Genomic DNA, 10,974 nt, shown 5'->3' with positions numbered 1-10,974 from the left:
CATTTCACAAGCCCAGGGGACCTCGTTCATGCTGCATTCTTTGTAAATGTCACTTTCTGGAGCAGTCACTGATGCTGATTGCTTGTGTCCCAGTTGTTTTCAGCATCTTTTCAATAGAACACATGTTGGGTTCATGCACCTTCTCTCCATTGAACCCCTTTGTTTGTCCTCCATTCTGGGCAAACACATGTCTAGTTGCTGTTCCATAATGTAATGCAATTTTATGAAATCACTTTCCAAAGTGCAATCTAATGTGATGCAATCAATCAGTTGGAAAGGGAGTTTCCTTACGGTGTGTTCTCTAGAATATAAATAGATATTTTGGCAGAACTCTCTCCAATCTGTACTCTTTCTGTCACCTGATCTATGGACCTCAGGACACAAGACTTCACCCTACTGCCTGACCTTTGGGTTTTGGACTTGCCTGTCCCTACAATTGAGTCAACTCCTTGAAGTAAGTGTCTCTTTCTGTGTATATATATATATGTCTCACAAAACCAAACCAAACCCATTGCTGTCGAGTCAATCCCAAATCATAGCAACCCTATAGAACAGGGTAGAACTGCCCCACAGAGTTTCCAAGAAGTGCCTGGTGGATTCGAACTGCCAATCTTCTGGTTAGTAGCTGTAGCACTTAACCACTACACCAGAGAACCCAAAGACAACAGTGTTCAAATAGTGCTGTACTCCACCTTGCTTGTTCTTTTCCTAGATTTGTCTCTTTCCCCTTGATTCTCTCTGTATTTTTTTTATTGGCTTCATAAACCATGTGATTTGAGCATCTTAATGTGGTCCATGAGCATTTCTGTTTCGTGATTTCCAGGACAGGGAGGAAGTGCACTAGAAGGCTACCATTGCACATGGCAAGTATATCTTGACTCTGTCACATGAGCAGTAGCAGGTTCTGTCCCTTCAGTGGTTCTAATGGGAGGGCATGAGATGAGGCATCCTGGCATGAAGCTCATGAAGTAGATTGCAAGGAGGTGAGAGAAGGGTCAGAAGTGAATCTTGGTCCTCCTGCACCAAGTTTGTTTGTATGACAATTGTGCCATGGGCTGGCCAGATGTCAGCGTGCTCCTGTACTCTGAATTTCAGCTTCTTCTCACATTCTACTGCATTCTCAACTCTGTATCTGAGAAGTCTGCTTCTTTCTTTGTATTTTGGCACCCCGAGGCAGGGTGTGAGAACTAGAATAGACAACAAGAATGGATTACAGTGAGGGTGTATTAAAGGTACCCATTGCCATCGAGTTGATTCCTACTCACAGTGACACTATAGGACAGAGTAGAACTGCCCCATAGGGTTTACAAGGATGAAAATCTTTACAGAATCAGACTGACACATTTTTCTCCCACGAAGCAGCTGGTGGGTTTGAACCTCTAACCTTTTGTTTAGCAGCCAAGTGCTTAACTACTGTGCCACCAGGGCTCCTTGCATAAATGTAGGATTGCTTTATTTTTCTGTTGCTTTTTATCATTAGAAAGTTTTCCTGTTTGCCATTATTTTTGCCTGCAAATGTACCTTGTCTGTATAGCTTCACCAACTTTCTTTTGGTTAGGGTTTACATTTCCTATCTTTCCACATATTTTTTCTTTGAACTTTTTTGTGATTTTATATTTAAGTGTGTCTTTTGAAAGCAGCATAAAGTTTTTTTTTTTAATCTATTAATTGGTGTTTAGCCTACTTAAAGATGTCATCCCATTGTCTTCTGGTTTCCATCATTTCTGATGAAAAATCAACTGTCAGATATTATTACTGCTTCTTTGCTGTGTCCTTCTCCTTTGTTTGAGTTAAAGGTTTTTTTTTTCTCCTTATCTTTTCTTTGCAGTGTTGTTAATATGACATGCTTTGGTGTGGTTTCCTTAGTATTTATTCTGCTTAGAGTTTGCTCACCTACTTCAATCTGTGATTTGATGTCTTTTTCAGTTTGGGGAATTTATCAGCCAACATCTCTTCAAATATTTCTTCTATCCCATTCTCTCTCTTCTCTCCTTTGGAGACTCTAAAAAGAGTATGTTATACCTTTTCACGGTGTTCTGTGTATTTCACATACTCTTTTATATATTTTCATCCTTTTTCCTCTGCTGTTTGTGTTTTGATCTGGATTAAAAAAAGTGATTTAGATTCCTTTCATTAATCCTCTTTTTTGTTTTGTGTAATCTGTTGTTACATTTGGCTTATTTGGACCATGCCTGTTTCTTTTCTTTTTTTAAATAAACAATATGTTTTTTTTAACTGTAGTTTAGATGAAGGTTTACAGAACAAACTAGCTTCTCATTAAACAATTAGTACACACATTGTTTTGTGATGTTGGTTACCAACCCCACAACATTGCAACACTCTCTCTTGTCTACCTTGGGTTCCCTATTACCAGCTTCCCTGTCGCCTCCTGACTTTAAGTCCTTGCCCCTGAGCTGGTGTACCCCTATCATTTTGTTTTGTTTTATGGGCCTGTCTAATCATTGGCTGGAAACCCTGGAGTTGTAGTGGATAAGTGCTATGGCTACTAACCAAATGTCAGCAGTTCCAATCTACCAGGTGCTCTTTGGAAACTCTGTAGGGGAGTTCTACTCTGTCCTATATGGTCGCTATGAGTCAGAATTGACTCGATGGCAATGGGTGGGTTTTAATCTTTGGCTGAAGGGTGAACCTCTGGAGTGACTTCATTACTGAACTAAAGGGCATTAAGAGCCATACTCTTGGTGTTTTTTCAGTCTCTGTCAGGTCAGAAAGTCTGGTCTTTTTTTTTTTATGAGTTAGGATTTTGTTCTATATTTTTCACCAGCTCTCTCGGGGACCCTCTATTGTGATCCCTGTAGGAGCAGTCAGTGGTTGTAGCCAGGAACCATCTAGTTGTGCTGGTGAAGGCTGTGGTAGTTGTGGTCCATTAGTCCTTTGGGCAAATCTTGCCCTCATGTCTTTGGTTTTCTTCATTCTCCATTGCCCCCGATTGGGTGAGACCAGTGGAGTATCTTATTTGGCCACTTACAAGCTTTTAAGACCCCAGATGCTACTCACCAAAGTAGAATGTAGAACATTTTCTTTATAAACTATGTTATGCCAATTGAGCTAGATGTTCCCGAGACCGTGGTCCCCTTCACCAAAGTTACCACTTATCTGTTGTCTATTTAGTGTTTTTCCCTCCCCACTCCTCTCCTCCCTCATAACCATCAAAGATTGCTTCTTTTTGTGTGTAAACCTTTTCATGTGAAACACCCGTTTCTTAACATGCATTTAATGTTCTCATCTTTAGAGATTAGACCAGTTACATCAAGTGAATCCAAGATGACTGAGCCCCCAAAGGCAAGGATTGAAGGCCAGAAGAACCTAGATTTGGCCCTGACTGTGCCGCTTGCTAGAGTCCCTGGGTGATGCAAGTGGTTAATATGCTTGGCAGTTAACCAAAATACTGGAGGTTTGAGTCCACCCAGAGGAGCTTCTGGAAATAGGCCTGGTGATCTACTTCTAAAAACTCAGCCTCTGAAAACCCTACAGAGCACAGTTGTACTCTGATGCACATAGAGTGGCCATGAATCAGAGCTGACTTGAAGGCAACTGATGGTGGTGGAGTCACTTACCAGATATGACCCTGGACTAATCTCATCACTTTCCTGGGCCTCAGTTTCCCCCTTCATAACGTGGGGACAATATGTTTGCTAAGCAGACCTCAAAAGGTTTGTATAAAGATAAAATGAGGTAGTATATAGGTCAGCTATTGCTAAATTGTATAAATGCTAGTTACATATTATTATTACCAGTGATTTGCTGTGTGATCAGAAGAAATGACTGAGCCTTATTGGGCCTTGGGTTTCAGCTAAGAGGAAAAAAAAAAAAAATCACTAACAACCCCTACACGGTTAAGGAGAAAAGAATTAATTGCCTGGAACTAAGGATGATGACATTGTGTGAGGGCTCTGTGATGGGTTTCTCTCTCTCTCTGGAGTCTCACACTCATTAGATCAAGTTAGAGGCCCCAGGGGAGGGATTTCGTTAATGAAGGGGGACAGCGCTTTACCTGTGAGCCCCAGAGGCTCCAAGACCCCACTCACCCAACAGGACTCTGGTCTCTAGGCATCACTCCCTGTGTATCCTGGACCACGGATCATTGGGTTCCTGCTCTGCCCCTGGGACAATCCAAAAGGAGCCAGTTCTCACAGGCCCAGATGGAAAAGCCAGATAAGAGCTCAGACAGAAGCCTTCCCAGGAGAAGCGGTCCAAGAGTTGGCCACCACTGTCTGAGGGTGCCCACCCCTGGAACTGGTCCAAGGCAGCCAACACCACAGGGAGCGAGCGTCACTCCCAGGGTCTCCAGGAGCTGGAATCAGAGGAATATGGTCCCTGTTTCTCCACAGGTCAGTGTACTCACAGAGGATTCCCATCTCCATGGGATCTCCTGCTTTGTCTTCACTTCCTTCCCCATACCCTCAACCCCTCATTTAAAAATAATAACAATGAAAAATTATTGAGTACTGTGTATATTCTCAACAACAACAACAACAAAAATAAGATAAATGAAAAAAAAAAGTTTTGAGGACTTGTGTTCCAGGTGCAATTGACTCCGACTCATGACAGCCCCCATATGTGTCCGAGTAGAACCGTGCTCCACAGGCTTTTCAGTGGCTGGATTTTTGGAAGTAAATCACCATGCCTGTCTTTCAGGCATCTCTGGGTTGATTCGAGCCTATGATGTTTCAGTTAGCAGCTGAGAGGATGTTAACCATTTGCAAAGCTCAGGGAAGCCTCTGTGCTGAAACTGCTGACAAGTGCTTTAAAAGTACTGCCTCATTTATCTCTCACCAAAACCCTAAGAGTAGGTACTATTCCCACTTCACAGGAGAGAAACCTGAGTGAGGTTAGATAACTTGTCCAAGGTCACAGTACTAGTAAGAGGGGAAGCTGGGATTCAAATCCAGACCTGGCCGATACTTGCAACTGCTAGGCAAAAAAATGCTTCTCAGAAACTAGCCAACAGTCCCGGTGCCAGCAGTGGATGAAAGAAACTCTCCTAAAAAGGAGACGAAAATTTTGCCTATTTGGTGATATTTTGCAATGGTTGGCGGATGCAGGAAGAAAGGGATAGAGCCCTCTGTTACCCCAGCTGTCCGAGGCCATCAGATGTTCACCATTAGTCCTTGGAGCTGGGTCCTCAGGGCCAGCCATTCAGAGCTTGCCTGTCCTAGACGCTGGGCCTCTGGACCAATAAGCTGCCAGCTGAGCTCCCATCAATTTGACTTCCCCTTGCTGTTCGTTGCTTTTGAGTTGATTTTGCCTCATGGTGACTCTATGTGTGTAGAGTAGAACTGTACTTCATAGGGTTTTTTTAAAAATAATTTTTATTGTGCTTTAAGTGAGTGTTTACAAATCAAGTCAGTCTCTCACACAAAAACCCATATACACCTTGCTACACACTCCCAATTACTCTCCCCCCAATGAGACAGCCTGCTCTCCCCCTCCACTCTATCTTTTCTAACCCCCTCCACCCTCTCATCTCCCCTCCAGGCAGGAGATACCAACATAGTCTCAAGTGTCCACCTGATCCAAGAAGCTCCCTCCTCACCAGCATCCCTCTCCAACCCATTGTCCAGTCCAATCCCTGTCTGAAGAGTTGACTTTGGGAATGGTTCCTGTCCTGGGCCAACAGAAGGTATGGGGGCCATGACCACTGGAGTTGTTCCAGTCTCAGTCAGACCATTAAGTCTGGTCTTATGAGAATTTGGGGTCTGCATCCCACTGCTCTCCTGCTCCCTCGGGGGTTCTCTGTTGTGTTCCCTGTCAGGGCAGTCATCAGGTGTAGCCGTACACCATCTAGTTCTTCTGGTCTCAGGATGATGTAGTCGCTGGTTCAGTTGGCCCTTTCTGTCTCTTGGGCTCCTAATCACCTTGTGTCCTTGGTGTTCTTCATTCTCCTTTGATCCAGGTGAGTTGAGACTAATTGATGCATCTTAGATGGCTGCTTGCTAGCATTTAAGGCCCCAGATGCCACTCTTCAAAGTGGGATGCAGACTGTTTTGTTAATAGATTTTATTATGCCAATTGACTTAGATGTCCCCTGAAACCATGGTCCCCAGACCCCTGCCCCTGCTATGCTGGCCTTCGAAGCATTCAGTTTATTCAGGAAACTTCTTTGCTTTTGGTTTAGTCCAATTGTGCTGACCTCCCCTGTACTATGTGCTGTCTTTCCCTTCACCTAAAGTAGTTCTTATCTACTATCTACTTAGCGAATAGCCCTCTCCCACTCCCCCCTTGTAACCACAAAAGAATGTTTTCTTCTCAGTTTTAACTATTTCTTAAGTTCTTATAATAGTGGTCTTATACAGTATTTGTCCTTTTGCAACTAATTTCACTCAGCATAACGCCTTCCAGGTTCTTCCATGTTATAGAATGTTTCACAGATTCCTCACTGTTCTTTATTGATGCATAGTATTCCATTGTGTGAATATATCATTATTTATTTATCTATTCATCCTTTGATGGGCACTTTGGTTGCTTCCTTATTTTTACTATTGTAAACAGAGCTGCAATAAACATGGGTGTGCATATATCTGTTAGTGTAAAGGTTCTTATTTCTCTAGGATATGTTCCAAGGGGAAACCCTGGTGGTGTAGTGGTTAAGTGCTACAGCTGCTAACCAAAGGGTCGGCAGTTTGAATCCACCAGGCGCTCCTTGGAAACTCTATGGGGCAGTTCTACTCCATCCTATAGGGTCACTATGAGTCGGAATTGACTTGAGGGCACTGGGTTCTGGGATATTCCAAGAAGTGGGATTTCTGGATCGTATGGTAGTTCTATTTCTAGCTTTTTAAGGAAGCACCAAATCGATTTCCAAAGTGGTTGTACCATTTGACATTCCCACCAGAAGTGTAGAAGTGTTCCAATCTCTCCACAGCCTCTCCAACATTTATGTGTTTTTTGGATCAATGCCAGCCTTGTTGGAGTGAGATGAAATCTCATTGTAGTTTTGATCTGCATTTCCCTAATGGCTAATGATCGTGAACATTTCCTCATATATCTGTTAGCTACCTGAATGTCTTCTTTAGTGAAGTGTCTATTCATATCTTTTGCCCATTTTTTAATTGGGTTATTTGTCTTTTTGCATTTGAGTTTTTGCAGTATTACATAGATTTTAGAGATCAGGCGCTGATCAGAAATGTCATAGCTAAAAACTTTTTCCCAGTCTGTAGGTAGTCTTTTTACTCTTTTGGTGAAGTCTTTGGATGAGCATAAGTGTTTGATTTTTAGGAGCTCCCAGTTATCTAGTTTTTCTTCTATGTTCTTTATAATGTTTTGTATACTGTTTATGCCATGTATTAGGGCTCCTAATGTTGTCTCTATTTTTTCTTCCATGATCTTTATTGTTTTAGATTTTCTGTTTAGGACTTTGATCCATTTTGAGTGAGTTTTTGTGCATGGAGTGAGGTATGGGTCTTGTTTCATTTTGTTGCAGATGGATTTCCAGTTATGTCAGCACCATTTGTTAAAAAGACTGTCTTTTCCCCATTGAACTGTTTTGGGGTCTTTGTCAAATATCAACTGCTCATATGTGGATGGATTTATGTCTGGATTCTCAATTCTGTTCCATTGGTCCATATATATCTGTTGTTGTACCAGTACCAGGCTGTTTTGACTACTGTGGCAGTATAATAGGTTCTAAAATCAGGTAAAGTAAGGCCTCCCACTTTGTTCTTCTTTTTCAGTAATGCCTTATTTATCCGGGGCGTCTTTCCTTTCCGTACGAGATTGGTGATTTGTTTCTCCATCTCATTAAAGAATGTCCTTGGGATTTGGATCGGAATTGCATTAAATGTATAGATCGCTTTTGGTAGAATAGACATCCTTTTCTATGCTCTGAAATACCTTTAGTAGCAGGGGTGTTAACTCTTCTCTGAAAGTTTGGTAGAACTCTGCAGTGAAGCCATCCGGACCAGGGCTTTTTTTTGTTGGGAGTTTTTTGATTGGCTTTTCAATCTCTTCTTTTGTTATGGGTCTATTTAGTTGTTCTACCTCTGATTGTATTAGTTTAGGTAGGTAGTGTGTTTCTAGGAATTCATCCATTTCTTCTAGGTTTTCAAATTTGTTTGAGTATAGTTTTTCATAGTAATCTGATATGATTCTTTTAATTTCAGTTGGGTCTGTTGTAATATCGCCCATCTCATTTCTTATTTGGGTTATTTGCTTCCTCTCCTGTTTTTCTTTTGTCAGTTTGGCCAACGGTTTATCGATTTTGTTGATCTTTCGGTCTTGTTAATTCTTTCAATTGTTTTTCTGTTTTCTATATCATTTAGTTCAGCTCTAATTTTTATTATTTGTTTTCTTCTGGTGCCTGTGGGTTTCTTTTGCTGCTCTCTTTCTATTTGTTCAAATTGTAGGGATAGTTCTTTGATTTTGGCCCTTTCTTCTTTTTGGATGTGTGCATTTATTGATATAAATTGGCCTCTGAGCTCTGCTTTTGCTGTGTCCCAAAGGTTCTGATAGGAAGTGTTTTCATTCTCATTGGATTCTATGAATTTCTTTACACCATCCTTAATGTCTTCTACAATCCAGTCTTTTTAGAGCAGGGTATTGTTCAGTTTCTAAGTGTTTGATTTCTTTTCCCTGCTTTTCTCGTTATTGATTTCCACTTTTATGGCTTTATGGTCAGAGAAGATGCTTTGTAATATTTCAGTGTTTTGGATTCTGCTAAGGCTTGCTTTATGACCTAATATGTGGTCTATTCTAGAGAATGTTCCATGTGCACTAGAAAAGAAAGTATAGTTGGTTGCTGTTGGGTGGAGTGTTCTGTATGTGTCTACGAGGTCGATTCGGTTGATTGTGGCATTTAGATCTTCTCGGTCTTTATTGAGCTTTTTTCTGGATGTTCTGTCCTTCACCGAAAGTGGTGTGTTGAAGTCTCCTACTATTATTGTGGAGCTGTCTATCTCACTTTTCAATGCTCATAGAGTTTGTGTTATGTATCTTGCGGCCCTGTCATTGGGTGAATAAATATTTAATATGATTATATCTTCTTGGTGTACTGTCCCTTTAATCATTATATAATGTCCTTCCTTATCCTTTGTGATGGATTTAACTTTCAAGTCAATTTTGTCAGAAATTAATATTGCCACTCCTGCTCTTTTTTGATTGTTGTTTGCTTGATGTATTTTTTTCCATCCTTTGAGTTTTAGTTTGTTTGTGTCTCTAAGTCTAAGGTGTGTCTCTTGTAGGCAGCATATAGAGGGATCTTGTTTTTTAATCCATACTGCCGCTCTCTGTCTCTTTATTGGTGCATTTAGTCCATTTACATTCGTGTAATTATGGATAGGTATGCGTTTAGTGCTATCATTTTGATCTTTTTTTGTGTGTTGACAGCTTCTTTTTCCCACTTGATTTTATGTGCTGAGTAGATTTTCTTTATATATTGTCCTTTCCTCATATTTGTTGTTGATTTTGTTTCTGCTGAGTCTGTATTTTTCCCTTGTATTTTATTTTGATGAGTAGGATAGTTTGTCTCCTTTGTGGTTACCTTATTATTTACCCTTATTTTTCTAAATTTATAACTAACTTTTATTTCTTTGTATCGCCATGTCTTCCTCTCCATATGGAAGGTATATGATTACATTTCTTAGTCCCTCTTATTTTAATGTTGTCTTCTTTTATATAATAATAACATTGCTGTTACCATGTGTTGGGTTTTTTTTTTTTTTGGATTTCCCAGTCTGGGTTGACTTCTGGTTACTCTGCCTAGTGTTCTAGTCTTGGGTCGATACCTGATATTATTGATTTTCTAACCAAAGAACTCGCTTTAGTACTTCTTGTAGGTTTGGTTTGGTTTTTACAGATTCCCTCAACTTGTGTTTATCTGGAAATGTCTTAATTTCACCTTCATATTTAAGAGACAGTTTTGATGGATATATGATTCTTGGCAGGCAATTTTTTTCCTTCAATTTTTTAAATATGTCATCCCATTGCCTTCTTGCCTGCATGGTTTCCGCCGAGTAGTCCGAGCTTATTATTATTGGCTCTCCCTTGTAGGTGACTTTTCTTTTATCCCTCACTGCTCTTATAATTGTCTGTTTATCTTTGGTTTTGGCAAGCTTGATTATAATATGTCTTGGTGACTTTCTTTTAAGATCTACCTTATGTGGAGTTTGATGAGCATCTTGGATAGATATCTTCTCATCTTGCACAATATCGGGGAAGTTTTCTGCCAACAAATCCTCAATAATTTTCTCTGTATTTTCTGTTATCCCTCCCTGTTCTGGTACTCCAATCACTCGTAGGTTATTTCTCTTGATAGAGTCCCACATGATTCTTAAGTTTTCTTCATTTTTTCAAATTCTTTTATCTGAGTTTTCTTCAAATATATTAGTGCCAAGTGATTTATCTTTGAGTTCATAAATTCTAGCTTCTACTTGCTCAATTCTGCTCCTCTGACTTTCTATTGAGTTATCTAATTCTGTAATTTTATTGCCAGTCTTCTGAATTTCTGATTGCTGTCTGTCTATGGATTTTTCCAGCTTATTAAACTCTTCATTATGTTCCTGAATAATCTTTCTGAGTTATTCAGTTGCTTTATCTGTGTGTTCCGTGGCTTGTTCTGCGTATTGCCTCATTTCCTTCCTGATGTCTTGAAGGGTTCTGTATGTTAAACTTTTGTATTCTGGCTCTGGTAATTACAGGAATGCACTTTCATCTAAAAGATCCCTGGGTTCTTTGTTTTGAGAGCCTGTTGAGGTGATCGTGGCCTGTTTCTTTATGTGACTTGATATTGACTGTTTTCTCCGAGCCATCTATAAGTTATTGTGTTAGTTTATGCTTGCTTACTGTGTTGTAGCTGCTTGCTTTGTTTTGTTTTGGTATACCCCTGTGGGTTGCTCGAGTGAGCTAGCTTTATTATTTTCACCTTTGGAGCTCTGGTGTCCTGTCCCCAGCTAGCTAGAGCTGTTACCAGGTATATCAGTCTAGAAGTCCATTCAGTTTTCAGCTCAGGTTTCCAGG

Source organism: Loxodonta africana, chromosome 7 (genome assembly GCF_030014295.1).
Source record: "Loxodonta africana isolate mLoxAfr1 chromosome 7, mLoxAfr1.hap2, whole genome shotgun sequence".
NCBI lineage: Eukaryota > Metazoa > Chordata > Mammalia > Proboscidea > Elephantidae > Loxodonta > Loxodonta africana.
This window is presented reverse-complemented; position numbering follows the sequence as displayed.